We start from the raw sequence: 21,181 nt of genomic DNA on the forward strand, positions 1-21,181 counted from the left end.
ACGTTCAGCTTGGTGTCCCCCAGAGCTCCTAGGGCCTTTTCTGCAGAGCTGCTCCCCAACTAGGTGGCCCCCAGCATATACTGCGGCCTGGGGTTGTTCCTCCCCAGGTTCATTCATGTACTGTGCAGGCCCTTCCCTGCCTCAGACTGAACTGACTTTGGGTGCTCTTAATAAAAAAACACAAAACTAAGCATAGAGGTGAGCTAAGAGAAAAAGAATAAACTGACATTTAGGGTCCCAGGGACTCCAGGTGATGGAAGGAGACGCTGACCTTGCTATCTTGCTCTCCTCGTGAGATCAATTAAGTCATCTTTTCCTAAACAACTGAGTACTGGCCTCTCCTTTCTCCTGGAAAAAACCTGACGGAAGCATGAAATGACAGGAAATGAAAAAAGAAAACAGTTTATTTTGCTTTTAATGCACACAGACGCCAGTAGAGCTTCTTTTTTTTTTTTTTAAATGTCAAGGGAAAAAAGTCATGAAAGAAGGCAAGAAAATGAACTGTTTCAGCTGTGCAGGTATGTGGGAGAATTATACCATTATTTTAGCATAGATTTGCCTTTTTTTTTTTTAACCCTACTTGGGACAAGCATACTTTCTAAATCCACTCAATACCAGACAGCAAAACTTCAGTCTAGAATAGCTGGCTGGAGTTGGATTTGTTCTGTTTGGTTTTACTCCTAGGTTTTTACCAGGCACCCTCTCATTTCAGCACCACAGAAACCCTCACGTCACAGCATGAGAAATGACTGCCCCTAGCCCCAATTCCAGATCAAGCTGTTGGATGCAGTTCTGGGTCTCCACACGAATGCAGTATATACTGCAGACACGCACCTTACAATAGATAGTAAGAACGAAAAACATCAGGCTACCATGAAGCGCAGCATTAAGTGCATACTCAGATTATACAATTTCCCCACTGATAGAATTTTGTACAGAATTCCCAGTTTGGTGCATGAAGGAGAAGGTTGCAGATGACACCAAGCTGGGGGGAAGTGCTGATCTGCTGGAAGGTAGGAAGGCCCTGCAGAGGGACCTGGACAGGTTGGATCGATGGGCAGAGGCCAATGGGGTGAGGTTCAACACGGCTAAGTGCCGGGTCCTGCACTTTGGCCACAACTCCATGCAGTGCTACAGGCTTGGGGCAGAGTGGCTGGAAAGCTGTGCAGAGGAAAAGGATCTGGGGGTGTTGGTCGATGCTTGCCTGAACATGAGCTGGCACTGTGCCCAGGTGGCCAAGAAGGCCAATGGCATCCTGGCTTGTGTCAGGAATAGTGTAGCCAGCAGGAACAGGGAGGTGATCGTCCCCCTGTACTCTGCTCTGGTGAGGCCGCACCTCAAGTACTGTGTTCAGCTTTGGGCCCCTCCCTACAAGAAGGACATCGAAGCCCTGGAACTTGTCCAGAGAAGGGCTATGAAGCTGCTGAAGGGCCTGGAACACAAGTCCTTTGAGGAGCAGCTGAGGGACCTGTGGTTGTTTAGTCTGGAGAAGAGGAAGGCTCAGGGGAGACCTTATTGCTCTCTACAACTATCTGAAAGAAAGGTGTGGGGAGCTGGGGGTCGGCCTCTTCTCACAGATAACTACTGATAGGACTAGAGGGAATGGCCTCAGGTTGCGCCAGGCGAGGTTTAGGTTAGAAATTAGGAGACATTTCTTCTCAGAAAGAGCAGTCAGGCATTGGAACGGATTGCCCAAGGAGGCGTTGGAGTCACCGTCCCTGGGGGTGTTTCAGGAAAGGTTGGACGTGGTGCTTAGGGACCTGGTTTTGTGGGTAATATTGGTAGCAGGGGGACAGTTGGACTGGATGATCTTGGAGGTCTTTTCCGACTTTAATGATTCTATGATTGTGTTGACTTAGCAGGGTTATCACAGCTTTTAGACAAGCAGTCTGGAAGCAAGGAAACATGGTCTGAGAAGATTATTGTGTCAAAGATTTTCAGAGCAGAGGCACTCTGTGGATGAGTGTTAGGATGAAAAAAATATACAACATAGAGCATTTTGCACTCTCTCAGCTTTCAGAAGAAAGCTCTAATCCCACCACCTGACCTAAATACTTGTAACAGAATTATGAATAACATGAAGCTAATTCCCATACAGATTACAAGTAATATACATAATTTCACCTCAAATTATTTTTACTTCTCTTCGCTTTCCAAAATCATCCTCAGGAAAATGCCCCAAGCCAACCCATTATGAAATGAGGAGCTTTAGCCAGCATGCTACCAATGCCACTACACATTCAGTTGCAGCCAGTTCTGCAATTTGCAGAACTACTACAGAGGTACATTTTCTTTAGGGGATCCATTTGACAATACGGACAAATCTGCATCTTTTTCTTAGCAAAACAATCAGCACCCACTACTTAAACAATGCTGAGAACACTCTATAAGATAATTTTAAAATTTTTCTCCCTATCCTTTAGACTGCCCAAACATCTATAGCTATTCCTAGAGCTATGGATTTTGGAGCCTAGATTGGGAACAGAAGGGTCCTTCTTTACTTTAAGGGAGCTACAGTTAAAGCAAAAGTTTATGCTGTGCAGCTCAAACAAAAGGAGGTAGAAACACATTTCTTGGATCAAAGTATTCCGAGGCCAGCAATACACCTCTGTACGTAAATGGAATTCACGTCGGTTTAGATTTTGTTACTTCTGGATTTGCAGTATGTGGATTAAGCTTTTGGTGCAGAATTGGAAAAAAAAAAAAAAAAGAAGAACTAATTTATCAGCTTTTTGTCAAAAGTTTGTGATTCAAAAATTTGTGAAGGTGTTTGACTACTACATAGTAAATATGACACAAAGCTAGATGTTATATGCGCTGATCCCAATGATCCTTACCATCAATTCCAGTGCAGCGCTTTGACCACAAGATCTCAAAATTCTAACAGGCTTAAATCTCTGCTTCAAGTTTCTGTTTTTTGCTTAACAGTTTCACACTGGGGTATACAATTCTGAGTGACAAATGGGTGACACTTATTTCCAGTTCTTCAAATATCACAGAGCTGGAATAAAACTTATTGGCTGTGTAATCCTCCTGATGTTTTTATTGATGACTTTACATAATCCCTTTCTAATACTGATGAATGTTCATTTTAAAATGATAGACTGCTTTGATAACTAGAAACTTCTCATTTCTGATCTCTGTAAATTCAGTTTCTAGCCATTTCTTCTCGTGACACATTTACTTGTCTCTCCTTTTGTATACCTTTGCTCTAGCAACAGATAAAAGGAAATATCCTTCTCCATTTCTTTGCTAAGCCAACAATGTAATATCTGAGCAAGTTATGTAATTATCTTCTTAATTATCAGGAGTGTCATACCCAGCACCTTGTACACTGAGCCTTCACTTTAATTGGAACTTTTACCACTATGTGAATACAAACACTAACAGTAGTAGCAGTTCATGGCACCACTGAGACACTTTAGAATTAGCTACAATTACACGGTATATTTACAGAAACACTATCAGGATAAATTAACTACTCACACAGTGAGACAGCAAACTCAGACATTGATTCTCAGTACATTTCAACTGCATTCAACAGAAACAGCTTAGCACATTTAATCATTTTAAGCACTAAGGATCATTTCTTCAACTGCTTCAAGTTACATACGTATGATGCATACTGCAGCAGGCTTTATCACCACTACCCAGAGCTCACTAGAGTACAGTTAGATGGGAAAACAGAAACAAACAAATGAAATAGAATAAAAACCTGAGATGATTAAACTCAGGTTTTGCTTTTCAAATGTAGTATCTACAGCAAGTTTCATCTAAATTTATAAAGACTAAGTATATTGTCTTACATGGCAGCAGCACTAAAAAAATCTTGTGATCCATACATGATACAATTTTTCTTGCTTATACATTCCCGTACAATCCCAAGGACCTAAACAATAACTCGTTACTGTAGTTTGCATTCAGTTATTGTAGGAGACCATGGAAGGGAAAAAAAATAAACAAGTTATGTTACAGGTAGCAGAAAAAGAAAATAAGCCACAGGGACAGCAAAGAAGAAATGACTATGACTTTGGCTGTAACAATCAAGTTTCATAAACTGCATCAAAGTCTCAAGGAAAAATACGTAATTTTATCTTGACCACGTCTGTTTGGCAAACCTCTACAGACAAAACAACTGTAATAGCATGAACTGCAGAATGATTGCTGCCTTGGGCATATTTCCAAATGAGTGAGAGCTCATGTTTTTTCCTCCCAACTTGGCGTGCAACAAGCAGCGACCATCAGCACATCATGACCTGAATAATAAACAAACTCCAAATTGGAAATCTGTTCTCAAGCCTCAAAAGAAAGTTCTAAGTACATCAGGGTGCCACAACAAAAACAAAAGCCAGTGATAAATGACAAGAAAAAAGATACTTGAAAGAAATGCAATGAAATAAAGGAACCGAATTTGAATTTTATTATTACTGAAAAATCATTACACCAACTTCTGTCTAAATGCCTGAGAAAAGATTACCTTATGAATAACCTAGATAATGACAAGAGTAAGTCATGATTATTCTACATATTTCCTGATACTGACAGTCATATTTTTTCCACGTATAAAGCTCCCCCAGATCATAAATTGCCCTAAGAAAATTTCTGGCACGTTTTAAAACTTGACCCAGTTTTACTTACTCTGGTTCATATGTGACATTACACAAGTTCCATGATTTCAGATTTAGCTTTAGAAGTTCAGTCATTATCTGTGCATATGAGACTCATTATATGAAAGTTCTCAATAGATAGGAAGAATTAGGGCTCAAAGGGAGCCAAAACAACTCACTTGTGAAACTCCTCCAGCCTCTCTGGAAGCAGTAATGGCTTTGCCCACTACAGATTACTCCTAAGGGAACAGTAATGCGAGCCCTGATAGCACTCCATGCTCAGAGCTTGGCCAAACCCACTTTAGGCCATTACAAGGTAGGTCACTGCCACTGTCCCATGGATTGATGATACAGATGGCAATTTTAGACTGAGATGGAGCGAGGCAGAGTGTGGTACTGAAGGTAACCAAAGCCATCTGGCACAACGGATGACAGAAGAGTGGTGAGGGTCTCTCTCAGCACAGGACCTAGTGCAGCCACACTAACAGCTATACCCAATTACTCCAAAGTGATCTGCCTAAATCCAGACTGCAAGTCAGTTACAGAAGCAGTGTCAAAGCTGAGGTGACCTGAAATATCCTTATTTTCCCTTGACCACAAAAACCCAACCACACATACAACCATGCCCCACAAACATACTGCTCACCTTTGCTGGAAGCTCACATTCAGTGACAGTAAGAAAAGAGAGCCTGTAGGTGACATGCCGGTAAGAAAGCCATAAGCATCTCCCTCAGGAATACTTGTGCCAAGTCTAATATCTGAAAGGTCAACAGCTGCTGTTTTCTCTAGATCACAATTTATCTGTTGCAGAAGCTCCTCTGTTTTTCAGAGGGAACATCTAAGTTTCTCTCCTGCTACCAACACCAGAATATTTAGGCTGTTGAGAAAGCAATGGTCTCTCTTTTTCTCTGACATATACTCATTTTACCTTGTGAAAGGTTAATTTATTCTGCTTTGGGACGGCAAATTTGCAGTAGTCACAACTATTGCTCAACATAACACAGCAGGTTGAGGGAGGGGATTGTCCCCCTCTGCTCTGCCCCTGTGAGACCCCACTCGGAGTACTGCGTCCAGGTCTGGGGCCCCCAGTAGAAGAAGGATGTGGGGCTGTTGGAGCAGGCCCAGAGGAGGGCCGTGAAGACAATCAGAGGGCTGGAGCACCTCTCCTGTGAAGAAAGGATGAGAGAGCTGGGGCTGTTCAGCCTTGAGAAGAGAAGGCTTCACTGCAGCCTTTCAATACTTAAAGGGAGGTTATAAAAAACATGAAGAGCAGTTACTTTTTGCTTGGACAGACAATGATAGGACAAGGGGGGATGGTTTTTAACTAAAAGAGGGGGGATTTAGATTAGAGGTTAGGAGGAAATTCTTCACGCAGAGGGTGGTGAGGCACTGGCACAGGCTGCCCAGAGACGCTGTGGATGCCCCATCCCTGGAGGTGCTCAAGGCCAGGTTGGATGAGGCCCTGGGCAACTTGATCTAGTGGGTAGTGTCTCTGCCTATGGCAGGGGGTTGGAACTTGATCTTTAAGGTCCCTTCCAACTGGAGTTGTTCTATGGTTCTATGATAATGCTATTCTAAGAGACATTCTAATCTGTAATATGGGAGGAAAATGGCTTTAAAAACTGGTTTCTTCTTTCAAACCCGATAAAGTGATTCATACAAGGAGCATATTTATCAAAAGAAAGCTCCTACTGAGCACCCTTGTTTGCACATCTGATAGACACCATCATATGTCTACATCATGTAGCCAAGCAATGCAGATATATTCCATTTACTAAATCCTCCAAAAGCTATTGTACTTTATTTGCTGCTGTAACGATTATCAAGGTGTGTTTTTTCTTTATTATTTCTCTCTCTTTTTTTTAAGTTATCTAAGTCAAATTAAAAGCAGTGTTGTGCAATTAATCACCCCTGAACCAACTACGTCATCACAGCCTGCTATCACTGAAGACAGCTGTCATGAGGTGAGCACAGATCACAAAGCCCTGCCTGTACATATCCTTCTTCTAAACTGGGACTAATAACAAAAGAAACAGGGAAGTAAGTGATCATAAGTTTACTGAAATACAGCGCTGGATGATAAACATTGTTCTAGTAAACTCCCATCCTGGCTTGCACGAAATGTCAGCCTGTTCAGCCAGATGCTAACATCTTAGCATTGCCTACAGACCTTGCAACAAATTACTGCTGTACCAGTGTTCACTGTGTATCGCCTCCGTCAGAGAAAGGAGAGCCCGTGTAATTCTTCCAACACCTCAGGACTGGTTCCAGTCGAATTGCAACTAAGGTCATGCTGTGGTTTATGCTAGAAATTAGGTGAAAAAAATCTTTTTTAAAAATGGTGGGTATGATTAGTTGCCATCAATCAGTATTAGTTATACTTATTTTGGACTAAGGGAGCATGAAAAAAAAAAGTCAAGCCCTTAAACACTAGTCACATTCAAGACAAGGCAGAAACTGGATTGTGTAGGCAGAGATGCTTCACTGGAGGCTGAACGCCAACATAGAGGATGGGTATTCATCTAGCTGAGCTGTCAGTATGTACAGAACAGGAGAACAGATTCTGAGTGAGCGAAAAAAACAGAATCCAACTGTGAAGCAGCAGAAAAACAAGGACCATTGAGGAAGCGATGCAGCCCTGAAAGAAAGCAAAGAAGTTTGCCTGTGCTAAATGCTGGCTGGAAAAGGGGACTAGGAATGCTGAGCCAGAAAGCCGTGTTCTGTTCAAGTTTTCTCTGTATTTCCATATAATTAACTATATCAGCAAAATAATTCTATGTAACTATACATCTATATAACATTTTTGATAACTTCAAAGCAGTAGCAACAATACCTCTCAAAGGAATCAAGTTTAAAAAGGGATCTTCACTGTAAGGGAGATACCATTTGAGGCCTACGTAAAAAAGCAATCTTAAAATGTGAGGCTGTCTTCCAGTTTGAGGAATTCCCTCTTAATCATTTAAAGCCAGACAAAATACAATAATCTGGAAGAGGTATCACAGGAAACAAGCTTGCCCTGGCAGAAAATTCTTTAGATGATCCAACTGGTCCTTCCTCGATTCCAATGTCTGGAGAGCCAGCTGAGATTATGCAATTTAGTATGATGCCAGGACACTGCAGTCCTTCAGGGCAACCCACAAATACCATGTTTGTTGTCACTCTCTATTTTAGACACCCTAAATATAGGCCCATTAGACTTGATGGTGCTGATCATTTAGCATGACTACCCCATTTCAAGAGAAAGAAAAGCATCTCTGGAAGAAAAACATGCATGAGCAAAGGGACCCAGCATTTTATATGCCATTAGAAAAAACTATATACAAAGTATAAACAAAGATCTTGACAAGTCAAATTCATGCATGGTACAAAATAGTATGCTTGCATTACTACTACTGTCTAATACATTTGTGTGCAATTGTATTTGTTTAATAATGGTCAAAACATGAAATAAGAGTGTGTGGTATATTTACCGTGTAGAACAGAGCATATGAGAAAGCACATTGGTGTCAATAAAAATAAAACTTGTTTCAGCGGAGAAAAAAAGAACCTGTTTTGGAATATCTCTGTCAGCAGGCCCATACACAGACAGCAGGGTCAATAAGATAGCAATAGAGGTACTACTCATTCCCCAGCACTACTTACTCATCTCCTGGAAGTTCACAGGGAATAGAACACCAAAGGTTTCTTCTCCTCAGGTGCAGAAGGGCAGAGCCTTTTGCTGCATATGAAGTTCAGAATTCCCTGCTTTCAACTACCAATTCTTTGGCACCGTCCGCTTCAGTGAGCAGCAGCTGCTCATCACCCTTATGGTGCTACTCCTCTGAGAGCTAGCTGTGCTGGTGAGGCAGCATGCAGCTCCACGCATTCCAGGAAAGGAAGCCAAGATACACTGCCATGTATCCACATGAGGTCATGTAAATTCTGCAGGGGTACACGGTGAAAGGTGGACCCCTGTGGCATATGGAGGCAGCAAATCACTTTTTATTTTTTAATTACACTCAGCATTTTGCTGAGGAAGCTACAAGAGGAGCCACTGCAAGCCTGCGTAACAACAGAAGCAACAAGGACCAGTTTCAGCTCATGCTCAACAGCATCAAGTACTGCAGGACTGAGTTAATGCCAACTTTATGGTATGGCTTCCGTGAGATGCTCGTCTTTTAATTGGGTACTCATGTCCAGTTGCAAGGCATTCAGGATGGTGACACATGGGCAGTATTATGCACTGAAATTCACGTAAGCCAGCTCCCAAAGGAATGGCTGATACTAGCCCCTGGTCTCACAGGGCTTGCAATGGCTCCAGCAGTCACTGTGCCAGAACACCTGTGGGCCAGCAGTCAGCAGATCATAAAACAGAGTGATCAAGGACGAAAAAAGGGAATAGACAACGGCTACTCACTCATCAGCTAGGGCACTATCGCTCAAGAAAACTGTCAAGAAATGGAATAGCAGGGAGCACTGCATTACAGGCACGCTGACAGAGCTGCGCAGACACGTGGGGGAGAAGGTGGGCTGTGGAGCGAGCTGTTTGCCGGGGGTGCTTCTGCAGTGAGTGACTGCTGCTTCTGTGCCTGGCTATTGCCAGTGGTATACAAGCACTGCAGGTCCACATACTCATGTGCATGATGCACAAAATATAAAATTACACAAATAATTATTCAGAGGTACAGGAAAAACTCTCCAGTTTTCAGAGAAATGGGAATGTCATTTGATCTTTCAAAATTCCACTTTTTGAGGATACAGAATACTTCAGTTGCCTATACCAAATCAATTTATCATTAAATCGTGTGAAGATGAACTGTATTAGGCGACCAGGCACTCCGTATATCTAACAAAGTATGTTTATCTATATTTTCAAATTATGCATGAGGAAACAAAAACATTTACATGGAAGTTGTGTAGCAGGACAAGTGGAGTCATGAACATATTCAGCTCTCAGCTGGACTTGGCTAATGGAGTATTTTGCCTCCCAAACTTTTAGACAAGAACTTCATTCATGTTACCTTTCTGGGTACTGTTAGACAACACGTATCCCCAAAGGTAATGATCCTTAAATAAAGGCACCAGGTCTGATTTACGCACATGTTTTCTGATATCTCTGTGCTTAAGTAGAGCAACACAGTTAAAAAAGTAAATATAAAAAAATCCGACACCCCCTCCCTCCCAAACCCCCCGAAGTTTAAGGCAGGCTTACTGTTGTCTTGAAGACTGAATTCTGGTCACAAATACAAAGCAGAAAGAACTTCGTGAAGACTTCACTCACTTCACTGAGAAATCACTGCAATGCACCACGGACATGGAGATGGCTACTGGACACTCAGGTCATACACGCAAGGCCTCTACTAGAATAGGTTTAGAATCTGAATATTGCCCTTTACGACATTCCTATCAGGTAGTGTTAACAGAAGTGATGTATGTTTGACTGCGTGGCTGCTGAGCCTGCTCTTGAAATGGAAGTAATACAGTCAGGTTACCCCACCTCCGCACCCAGCCCAACACAGCCTTAAGCAAACACGGCCATTCTGCTCCCCAGCCCATGACAAGTCTCAGTCGCACAGCATGACGATATCTGGAAGTGACATAATACACCTACCAGTCCAAGGTGATGTTAATGCAGCATTACAGCTCTCTCCAGCTCTTGGGAACCTGACTTCAGTAACTTTTTGGCAAAGACCCTCTACCCAGTGTACCAGTTTTGAAAACGGGATGCAGACAAGTAGATTTAAAAATATTTGAGATATTTACCTCCCTCTTTCACAGAGGCACAGATCCACAAAGGGACCGGGGCTCTCAGCTGCTGTTACCAGGCCTGGCAGTGACTCCCTGTAGCAGGGCTGTAAACCTGATTCCAGCTCCATTTACACAGAAAGACAAAAGCATGTTGTGAACTAGTGGAATTCAGCAGAATTAGAAGAATTTATTTTTCTTCAAGACAAAAAAAAAATCATGAAAAGAAGGGATTAAAACTTGAAAGTTAGCACCCATTTCAGTGTCACAGGAAAGTTTAATCCAGCTGTTTGGAGCTGCAGCTCCCAAAAGACCGTGGCCACCCTCAATTTGTCTTAGCTCCAAGCATTTTCCTATCAACAGCCTGGATTGAATACAGGGAGTATTTGCAATCTCTTCTGGAAAAAAGAAAAATAAAAAAGAAGTGAACACTGATATGCTGGTGTCAAACTCTGAGCACCCATGTAGTGTGATAAACCAATACAGCTGCCTCCTTTTGGAAATTTGGCCAATCGCATTGTGGAAGTCACAGAGACGAGTTACTTATGAGGAGGGGAAAAGCCTGAATCTGCCCAGCCTATTCTACCACAGTCTATCTCCTTCAGTGACATTTGAGATTCTGGCAGTGCATACCAAAAAAACATGTACCCAGATACCTTCTGAGCTCTTATTCCTCATAATTCCTCCAGAACTATGAATACCTTATAATTTGGAATGATATGCAGGAACACACACCTGATGTTTGCCCCACATATAATTTTTACATATGGGATACAATTTTAGCCAGGCAAGTATTTAAACTTCAGTGAACTGGAAATAATACGGCAAGGATGAGAGAAGCTGGAGCATTTCTGGTGGTAAGTTTCTGTCTTCAAGGAGCAGCTAGTAATTAAACAGCAACTAATCATTAAACTTCATAGGCCAAATTCTTCTCTACAGCTGCTCCACTGAAACCACTTTATTAGAAAAATAAACTGGCCCTGTGCTATGGAGCTTGACCAGCTCAAGTTTCAGTTATGCAGCTAGTAATACTTATTCTCTTCCAAAATGCTTAGTAGGGCTATTTCCATGCGCCTCAATCATCCGCATGACCACAAAACCACCACGCAGTCCTGCAAAATGGTACCTTCTGTTCACGAGAGGCCTCTGCTTTAGACAGCAAAAAAAGAAAATTACTATATCGCATACTCACCCCCATTTTCAAGAGTAAATTAAAGATAAGTCTTTCATTTCGTCTCTCAGCTGGCAAACCCAAGAGCCCACAGCTTCTATAAATATTCACATCTACAAATGCCAGCTAGAACTTGGCCTAAAAGAGCATAATGAAACAAGAAACAACTCCAAAACCAGATCCTATTACTCCAGCACACCAGGCAGGTCTGCTGCCCGTGGACCACAGGAGCTCTGCTTTGAATCTCTGCTCCAGCATCCGCTGGCTGCTCTTTGAATACGACAACCGTTTTGGACGACTACAGCACCCTCATAGGATCTCGAAGCGTACCAGTCAATTCTATCCTCAGTTTCAAGCCAAAGGGATTGTGCTGAGACATTTAGTTTGGTTACCTTAACAAACGGAGATGAATCACATTTCATTCAACTCCGGACACCCAGAGTTAGACATCTAAGAGTCATCTGATGCTCTGTTTATAGTTAACACAAGGAAGATGACACCCCCAGAGTACCCTTCGTCTGATCTATTTTAGAACAAGATGAATCCCCCTCCAGAAAGCCTAAGGCTACTAACTTAGGCTTGCATGTCTTTTGCACGCCTACATTAGGGCACCTGAAGCTCAGCCAAAAATAACGTTGTACCAATACACAACTTCAGCATGTTTTTCAACATTTTAGGAAATACTTAGTGTCAGAAAAGCACGTAAGAAGGATTTGGGGACAGGTGAGGACAAAAGCTCTTTAATTTATAGCTCCCTTTCAACAGCTGTATAGAACTGATTTTAAGAAACCTACACATCTCAGTAACCTACTTTCTATAAAAGTATATTCTATTAATAAAGCACTATTTGTTTGTATTGCTTTCCAAGGGACACACACGTTAATTTCATCTCTTACTTTTTTAAAACCATTATGCTTTGATGTTTTTCCCTCATATTTTTGTGTAAATATACATCAAGGATTATGTTAAATAAATAAAAAAGTGCAAACAAGCTGTTCAAGATGATATATCCAAAGCTTACATTAACCTTATCAATAGGAGCAGAGCTGTAGGGTGAAATACTTAGCATTAAGGGACAGCTTTCACATTACTTCTTAGAGGCTTTTACTTCAAATTATCTCCAGTCTGATCCTGTGGATTGAGTTTGCATTAGCACTTGGAGTACATTAAATGAGCGCCTGGAGTAATACATCTTCTGGCTTCGTTTCAGCCAAAGCAAAATCAGTTGATGTACTCTGAGATGCAAAGTGAAGTGCAGTTAAGCGTGGATTATCGGGACATTCATTTCGAAAGCGTGCTCCTGTTGTAACCAATGCATTAATGTAGATGCATCCGTAGTTTTTCAGAAAGGGATGGCACTTTCTCTTTTTTTTTCCTGTCCAATCTCAGTCTATGAAATTTTACACCCTGAAGTTTTGAAAGTGATAGGATCTTCCACTCTGCTCACTTTATTTGTACATTTAGAAGATGAACAGTGAAAATTGATAGCATAAGTAAATAGGGATTTGTAAACCCCACCTGGGTGTCTATAGATAAGATTGCTCCCTTCAGACGAAATTCTGGCCCTGGTTGAGATTCTGGCAAAACTTTCACCATCTAAGAGGAGCAAAGTCTAAATCCCCCTCTTGACAAACATCCAGATGTATGAGCTGTAACACTTGTAGCTGTGTTTCCTAGGATTCAAATTCACCAGGTCACAGTTACAGCCATACTGCTGAAGACAACATGTGCTTGTACCCACTGCATACAAAGACATACATTCCTTTCTTGAGGTTAAATGGCTGTAAAGTTATTACATCCATTAGCAGAACTCGCTGTCCTTTAAGATACTATCCAGCATGGTTATGCAACCAAGAAAACATATTAAGAAATCAGAGGACAAAATACATCTGGTTTTGCCATTGAGTACCTTATGGATTTCTTTGTTTAAAATAATACAACTAGCATTTCAGAAAAAAATCCCTGAGAAGCTCCTTCTAAAGGCTCTCCTTTCCTAGCTGACAGCAGAGCAATCCTAAGCAGTTGGCTCAGACATACCCAGCTCTTCAACTTGGCAAGATTGGGTTAGAAGATTGCTGCCACCACGTGAATCTTTATAGGTGTGGATACCTTCTTTGATGATGATGCTTTCTTCTTCTCTTTTTATTTAAGCTTTTCCATTTTCAAAGAGAAAGCTAACATTGTTGAAAAGCTTCAGAGTGATGCTGAAGGCTTTACTTTCACAGCCTGCCTTTAGGCATAGGGCTTTTCAACAGTTTAAAATTCATTTACTCTGTTCGTCGTCTTCTGGCGGAGACCGTGATGCCTGCTTTGCACAAAGCCTCAGCGCAATACACGGGTTAAAGGCTGCAAGAGGAAGCAGGAGCAGAGCTCCAGAGCCAGGGAATCTACGAGCTGTGGTCCTTTAGCGAATGCCACCTCGGCAACCCCTTGCTGACTGGAAAAGTCATCGCTTCTGCAAGAGGGGCAACAGAAGCCTGGTAGAGCAGAACAGCTTGTGAGATTTCTAACATACATCGATACTATTTCTCAGCCTCGTTTGCTGATGCCAGACTTGAGATAGCTGAAAATTAAGGACTCTAAACACGATGTGTTTAGCCCACTCACAATATGGTTTTAACCCACACACAGTCTGGGTTTCTCAACCAGGGAACCGTACCAGCTGCTACTTCTTAACAGGGTAGCTGGCAAGGTAGCACAAACAAGGGCTCCAGAGTGAAAACTGGGCACTACTGAGATGCAGCTGTCACTTTTGCACATCACATCCCTTGGACTTTTACCTAAACCAGCCGCACAACAGAACAGTAATTATGCCACCGATACAATTAGGGATCCAAGGAACTCACACGAAGGAGAAATCTGCAGTTAAAGACCAAGATGTGCTGGCAAGTTCCTAATGATAACTAAGGGTGTGAACCATAAGAGGCTGCAGCTAGTGTGAACTGAGACACGGTGCAATGTGGGAGAGAAAAGAAATTTGCCATTTCTCTTCTCGGAAAGTTTAAAGGTCATGTTCTTGATGGCTTTCATATTTTAGAACTAACTTAAAAGCTGCAAGCATAAGAAGAGCAGCGATCATTACATTTGCCAGCTGCGTTCCTATATGTAGGCAAAATGATGCATTAGCTCTTTGATTTGCTTTGTACTGGAGATCTCCAGAGGAGTTATCACGAAATAACTAACGTTTTACAGAAAACCACAAAGATTGCTAGCTGACAAAGTCATGATTATCACAGATCAAATGTAATTCATAACAAATACCACTTTAGGTTATAATCAAGCCTGAAACTTTTAGAGAAGAGATAAGCTAGCTATTTGGAAGCTAAGTGTTTAAGAAAATAACGTGGATTGCATAATCCCACATAATAGAACCCACTGCAGAAGGGGGTAACTGGTCTTATTGGTGGTAACACAAACCTGATCCACTAACAAATTTGTTTAACTGGAAAATATTAAGGCAAAGTCCAGAGCTCATGTGCATATTACACAAGGTAAATTTCACTCAGCTAGGCAGAGAAAGAAAAAAAAAAAGAAACCAGAGTCACACACAACAGTTGGTGCATGTAAGCATTTTGCAAGCATCCCATGGTTTGCAATTTACTTGCCCAAACTAGTAAGTTTACAAAACACAATTTTGCAGAAGACAAGAATGATTCACAGATGATTCACGGGTACAGAAATGCTGATGTTCGCCAAATTTTTCCTTGAAAAAACTAAAGATGCCCTCAAACCAGTACCGTGAACTTATTCTAAGGATAACTGCCATCAGAAAGCCCAAGCAAGCCCTGGAAGAAGCGAGCTGTGAAGCATCACCTGACCTCGTCAAGCTGCCCGGCGTTATTTCTTCATTTGCTTCTCTTTGAAAAGCTACGGTCACACACGCAAAAAGATCGTACCACGGGACAAAAGCTGAGCCTGATGACAGCAAAGCAGTCAACGAAATTATTAACAGAAACCAAGGGAGCGCAGCGGGGGCAGCGAGCAGAAGGGGCATTTCGCTCAGGGAAGCGAGGAGCGCAGGGGCTGCATTTCAGCACGAAACGGCACCGCGCGGAAACCTGCTGCCCGTGCCTCCCCACCCTGCCGTTCACACAGGGTACCGGAGGCAGCCCGCAGGAGAGGAGCGGCAGCGCTGCTTTCCATCGCAGCACCCCGCCATGAGGACGCCGGTCGGAGGGCAGCCCGGCTGAGCACGGCGGGACCCCGCCGCTGCCCTGGAGGGCCGGGGGCTGCCCGCCCGCCCCCCGCAGCCCCGGGGCAGGGGCTGACAGCCGGGAGCCCGGCGCTCGCCCCGCGGTGAGGGCGGAGCGGGCCCGCGCCCCCCCCCCCCCCCGGCCTCCCCCTACCTGCGCGGGGCCGCTCTCCGGGGACACGCCGCCGCCGTGAGGCCGGGCTGGGCTCCGCCGGGCTCCGCTCGGCTCGGCCGGCGCAAGCGGCGGCGGCGGCCCCCGGCCCGCCCCGGGCCCGGCGTCGGCAGCGCGGGGCCGCCGCCATTGGGCGCTCCCCGGCGGCGCGGGGAGGGGGCGGTGGCGCCGCATTGGGCGGTGAGGGCCCGGCCCGCCCCCGGGGCGGCGGGAGGGCGCTGAGGGGCCCGGCCGCGGGGGACCGGGCGGCGTCAGGGGACGGGACGGCGGCGGGGCTCGGCTCCGTGTCCCCAGCCACCGGCAGCGAAGGCTCCCGCCCGAGGGCAGCCCCCCCCTAACGCCCCTGTGAACGTAAATAATACAGAGGGAACAGCACTTTAGGAATATATAATAAGAATATAAAAGCGGTCTGTTTCGGGGCGTTCAACAGGAATGCTTGAATATGTCAGCACTTGTTTACAACCGGCCCTAGCCACGATTTTTTATACCAATTTCTACAGAGTAATAGGTGCCTCAAGGCTTATAGCATTAGATGGGTAGATTTCACAGCTCAGCTGTCATCCCCAGCTCCTGCATTTGTCAGGATTAATAAAATTGCAATGCCTATGAAACAGATTTTTTTTTTTTAAGTGTTGAGGTGTAGTACTACAGGCCTAATGATACAAATCTAAAGTATTCACTTTATTTCTGTCTTTAAAGATTCCAGATTCCAATGTGCATATGCAAAAGGCTGTATGGAGGCTTTCATTTTTAATCTACTTACTTCAAGACTGTTAAAGAAAGGCAAGTTAAGGAAAAGGACCGGGGTACCACCCACCCCCCAGCAGGGATGCAGCTGAACCCAGCCCTTAGCAGGTTTAGGCAATTACTTCTGGGAGCTGAGGAGGTAGCATCAGAGAGCTTCCTAGAAAACTGAAGCATGCAAGCTGATAAATGTTAATAACCTTAACAGCTGCATGATGGCAGTGTTTAACAGCAGTAATTAACATCAGAGAGCGACTGAAAACACAAATCACACAAGTTTTACAAGAGATCACCTAGGGAGGAAGGCAGTGAAGCACTCCTGTAGAACACTGGGAAATGCTCAGATGACAAGACCAACAGGCTCACGCCATTAGGGTGACCACAGCATGCTTGGCTGTTGAGCATATCTGGTTTGCCCTATCTTGCATTTGTCTTGAAAGGGCTTTCAGCAAGGCCTGAAGGTGTGCGTTACACCCCACCACCCAAAGCAAGGGCCTCGCCATGGGGCAGGTGCGGGACACGATCTGGCTAGCGGGCTGACAGGAGTGCCAGCTTGAGCTGGGCAGGGGAAAACACACAGCTTGGACACTTTCGAACCGTGGCTGCAGACCCTGCACAGTCCTACCCAGCAGCATGAAGTGTTTGTTTCCCAAAGATAATCAAGAAAGGTGGATAGGAAAAGAAAGGTGGACTTCGGATAGCAGCTGTAGTCATTCACACATGTAAATATAGTGACTGACTACTTTACAGCAAGGACAGAGGATGGCTCTGCCCAGGTACAGCTGCTGTCTCTGTCTCTCCTCATAAGTCATTTATGAAACAGAAGTACTATGGATTAGCAGCTCCCCTCTACATTTCTCATCTTTAATAAACCCAAGAGCTAGAACAATGTCACTGACCTCTGCTCCACTGATGTGGGAGAGATCCTGACTAATAACAGAGTCCAAGGGACTCCATGTCTGCCAGTACTGTCCAGGTTTGGTAAAGCCTTGAACCACATTTCTTCCCTCCAGCAACATAGATATCAAGCACGTAAAGACTAGAATCACCCCTAATCCCATTTGTTTTAAATATACACATCACCTGATTTTTTGTTCTTTCAACTTGGCAGACAATTTTAAATTTAAATATTAATATTTCATTATGAAGAGGATACTTAATAATCCATTACACTTTGGAAAACTCTTAACTACCCTATTTTATTCCAATTCAGTCCAATGCAAAACAATGATTCCCAAGCAAATTTCAATGCAGATTTAATTGAATTACATCAGTTCATAAAGTGAGATATATTTCATTGTATTGAATGAAGTGAGGAAATGCCAGCGCGATCTCTGGAGAGTGATGCAACCCTTAGTGACACCCCCACAGAGGCCCAATTCAGCAGTGTACTGAAGCACATCCAGATTTTTTTTTTTTAAACCCACGTGGACCTGTTTCCATGACTAAGTAAATTCATGCTCCACATACCTGTTACTACTGTGTCACAAAGAGTCCAACTTCACAGGCATATTCATGTATGCGCCTCAGCCCGTAGGTTGATATTGACTCCATACACAGAGCAGCAAGATAAAATATACGGGTATGCCAAAAGATTGCTTGTTTAGCCTCCTTACCTTACACACACATGGATGCACAAGAAGTCTTGGCTTCAGTTGACAAAGGCAAGCTTGAAAGATCTGAGAGATGAACACGGCCTGGATATTTGTGTTGCCCCAGTTTTGGCAAGATTAGTTTAAAGCTGATAGACTATCGCCTTCATTTCCCATGCATAGACTGGGCATTTTCCACATGGAAAGAAATTGCTCAGGTGTCCAGGCACCCTTGTTTTGCCATATAACAGCAAACCAAAGTGATCAGTAGCCACAGAGAACACTCTGTGACATGAGCAAATGAAAAGCTTGTAGGACAGTAGTACTACAAGTACTGCGTTCATTGTAGGATTCTGCAAGCGTTAAGTGCTTATAATAAAAGTGACAAGCACAGGAGGAGTTATAGACTTCGCAAACATGTACATTTATGTAATTTGAAAGCTTCCTTCCCTGTAGCTGCAGGAAAATCTTTATGATTTCGCATCTAGAAATCCTGAGGAGACAATATAAATTTATGTTTTATTGTGCTTAAATAAGGAATAGTATTTTTAAATGACAGTCTACCTTTTGTCCTAGTACCTTTCACAGAGAGCTCTTAAAGAACTAATGAGATCCTAAATTTGAAATGTTACAAAGGAAGCTTATTTATAGCTTGCAAAGTGATTTATTTTCCCCCAACTGCTCATTTTCAGTATTTACCACAGAACTTTTTCAGTTTTGAGCCAAAGGAGGAGTAAATATGAGAGCAGTATTTTATGATGCTGAATATACAGAAACATTTAAAAATAATTCCTATCAACCTATGCTTTGGAGCTGAACTAAGAACAACAAATGTAGTGAAGAGCAAACTTCTGGGGGCTTGTAAAGTCAACGTAATATTTAGGCCCCCATCAAAGAAGAAAGAAATTTAACACATACAAGACCTTTTTTTTTTTTTTTAGTATCTTTGTGGAGCTCTTCACTGAACATGCAAGGTATGCCAACCAGAGTAAGTGAACATCGTTAATACACCATCACATTCACTAAAACGGGTAGCTGAGACATACATTAATCAAGAACCATTTATTTCTTGTTCTTTTTTGAGGAGTTCCTACCTACTTGCACCTTTTACCTTCCACTGAATAAAAGATTAGATTCTTAGTAGAAAATCCATACAGATGTTTATTTAGCAAAGGGGCAGAAAAAGCCAACACAGCTGTGTGTAGTGAGATCACCACATTTACCTCACTGGGTTTGAATTCTTACTATAGTCACCTCCCTTCTGTGCAATGTTTCCCAGAGTTCAACAATCAAGTCAGACTCAAAATTATTTGTTTAAGATATGAAATCCTTTAATTACCCAATTGCAGATAAGCATTTAGCATTAAGCCTTATATTCCATTATAAAATTTATACTATTTTTTTGTGTAACAACTATTCCTAATGGACTGTCCAGAGCAATAATCAAGTTGATGAGAACCAGAGAGTAAATTAAATACTACATGAAAAAATTTAACCCAAGTCCTCTTGATCTCACAGCATCAGTAATGAAGGTAATCAACTGCTGGAAAACTCAACAAGCATATAGATTTACAGGCCTTCAGTTTTGAATTTGAAGGTGGATCCTTTTTATAATTCAAATGCATTAGCTGTAGGCTGGCACATGCCAGATATTTCTTTGGTAGTTTTAACACCGGCTATAATGATGTTAAATTATATGAAATGCATTTTTTCATATATCCATTTTTAATAGCATTCATGTGAAAAATACTAATGCAAGTGAGCTTTTCCATTAAAATTGTCAATAGGTCTGGAGAAATATGAAAAAAATTATTTAAAAACACTTAAATGCCATTAATTAATGCATTTGCAATATATAGTAAACTCCAGAACCTATCAAGCTTTAAAGTAAGATTGGTGAGAAACAAGTATTTCTGTAAAGTACACATTTGAAGTTATTTGTATAGCTCAAATATTTTACCAGATGGCCTCATTAACCAAAAAAATGATTGTTAAAAAAAGATCTCCACCTGCTGCCAAACATTTTCACTTGCTTTAGTGAGAAAGAATATGCACTCTACGAAAATCTAGAGTTAACTTTGCAAAAATAGCCACTGCCCTGGAAGCTATGCCCAACTAGTCCACGTTGTATCTGCAAGTAGTATCCCAAGAGATGTTGCAGTGCAAGAGAGACTAGTACAAAGAGTTATGAAAAACTTGATGTACAGTAAGCTATGCAATCAATTTAAGGTTTTCTTTTTTGCGATTGAGTTTACAAATGGACCAGTTTCTTCTGTCTTTTAGTCTTTCTGAATTTTTCTGAAGTTAGGAAAAATATTACAAATAAAATATATTTTCTTGGCATAGTACGTAATATGCAAATATATACTGCTCAGAACATTTAGCAACATGCTACCTTTCACATTAGTGTTCATTGTAACGGTACTTACATTAAAAAGTAGACAATGAAAACAAGTTCTAACTGACAGCAAGAAAAAGGAGAGTGAACATTAGAGAAAGTATTTATTGGAAGGGAGGAAAAAAGTATACAAGCTAACTTAAAGTGCAAAAAATCAAGCCTAACAAATGTTTTGTTTACATTATTAATTTTGATTAGAGGAACATTAATTGCACCATTTTTAAATTTTAAATAAAGATTTGTATAGGGAATACCTGTCCTAGAGCAGTCTGCTCTTTGTGAGTTCACCTTGTAAGTACAAAAATGTAAAGATTTTATACATAAGAATAACAAAGTTAGAGGACAGTATAGTTACAGATTATTTCTCCTCTACTGCTAAGGCTGTTGTGTGCAGTTTTAACACAGAAAAGGAGAAAAGAGCTGAAAAATACTTGAACAATATCAGACAAATGCCTGATCTATCAGGAAAATCAGCTCTTGAAATTATGGTCTCATTTTCAGATTGGTAGCGAAAGGCATCTGAGTATTTGGATTTTTAGCAGAGTTGTTAGCAGTCTAGCTATACTCCAACCACAAAATCA

At 42.2% G+C, this 21,181-nt stretch overlaps 1 protein-coding gene across 1 annotated transcript in view; it reads right to left on the bottom strand.

Moving 5' to 3' along the window:
- Positions 1-16,002, bottom strand: part of STON2 (stonin 2) — a 77,613-nt gene extending 61,611 nt beyond the window's left edge. Inside the window, exon 1 of the mRNA XM_066998168.1 lies at positions 15,849-16,002. The gene's annotated coding sequence lies outside the window, so the exon portion shown is untranslated. The remainder of the gene's footprint in view (positions 1-15,848) is intronic.
- Positions 16,003-21,181: the final 5,179 nt, after the last annotated feature.

The sequence above is a fragment of the Anser cygnoides genome, chromosome 5, assembly GCF_040182565.1.
Source record: "Anser cygnoides isolate HZ-2024a breed goose chromosome 5, Taihu_goose_T2T_genome, whole genome shotgun sequence".
Lineage (NCBI taxonomy): Eukaryota > Metazoa > Chordata > Aves > Anseriformes > Anatidae > Anser > Anser cygnoides.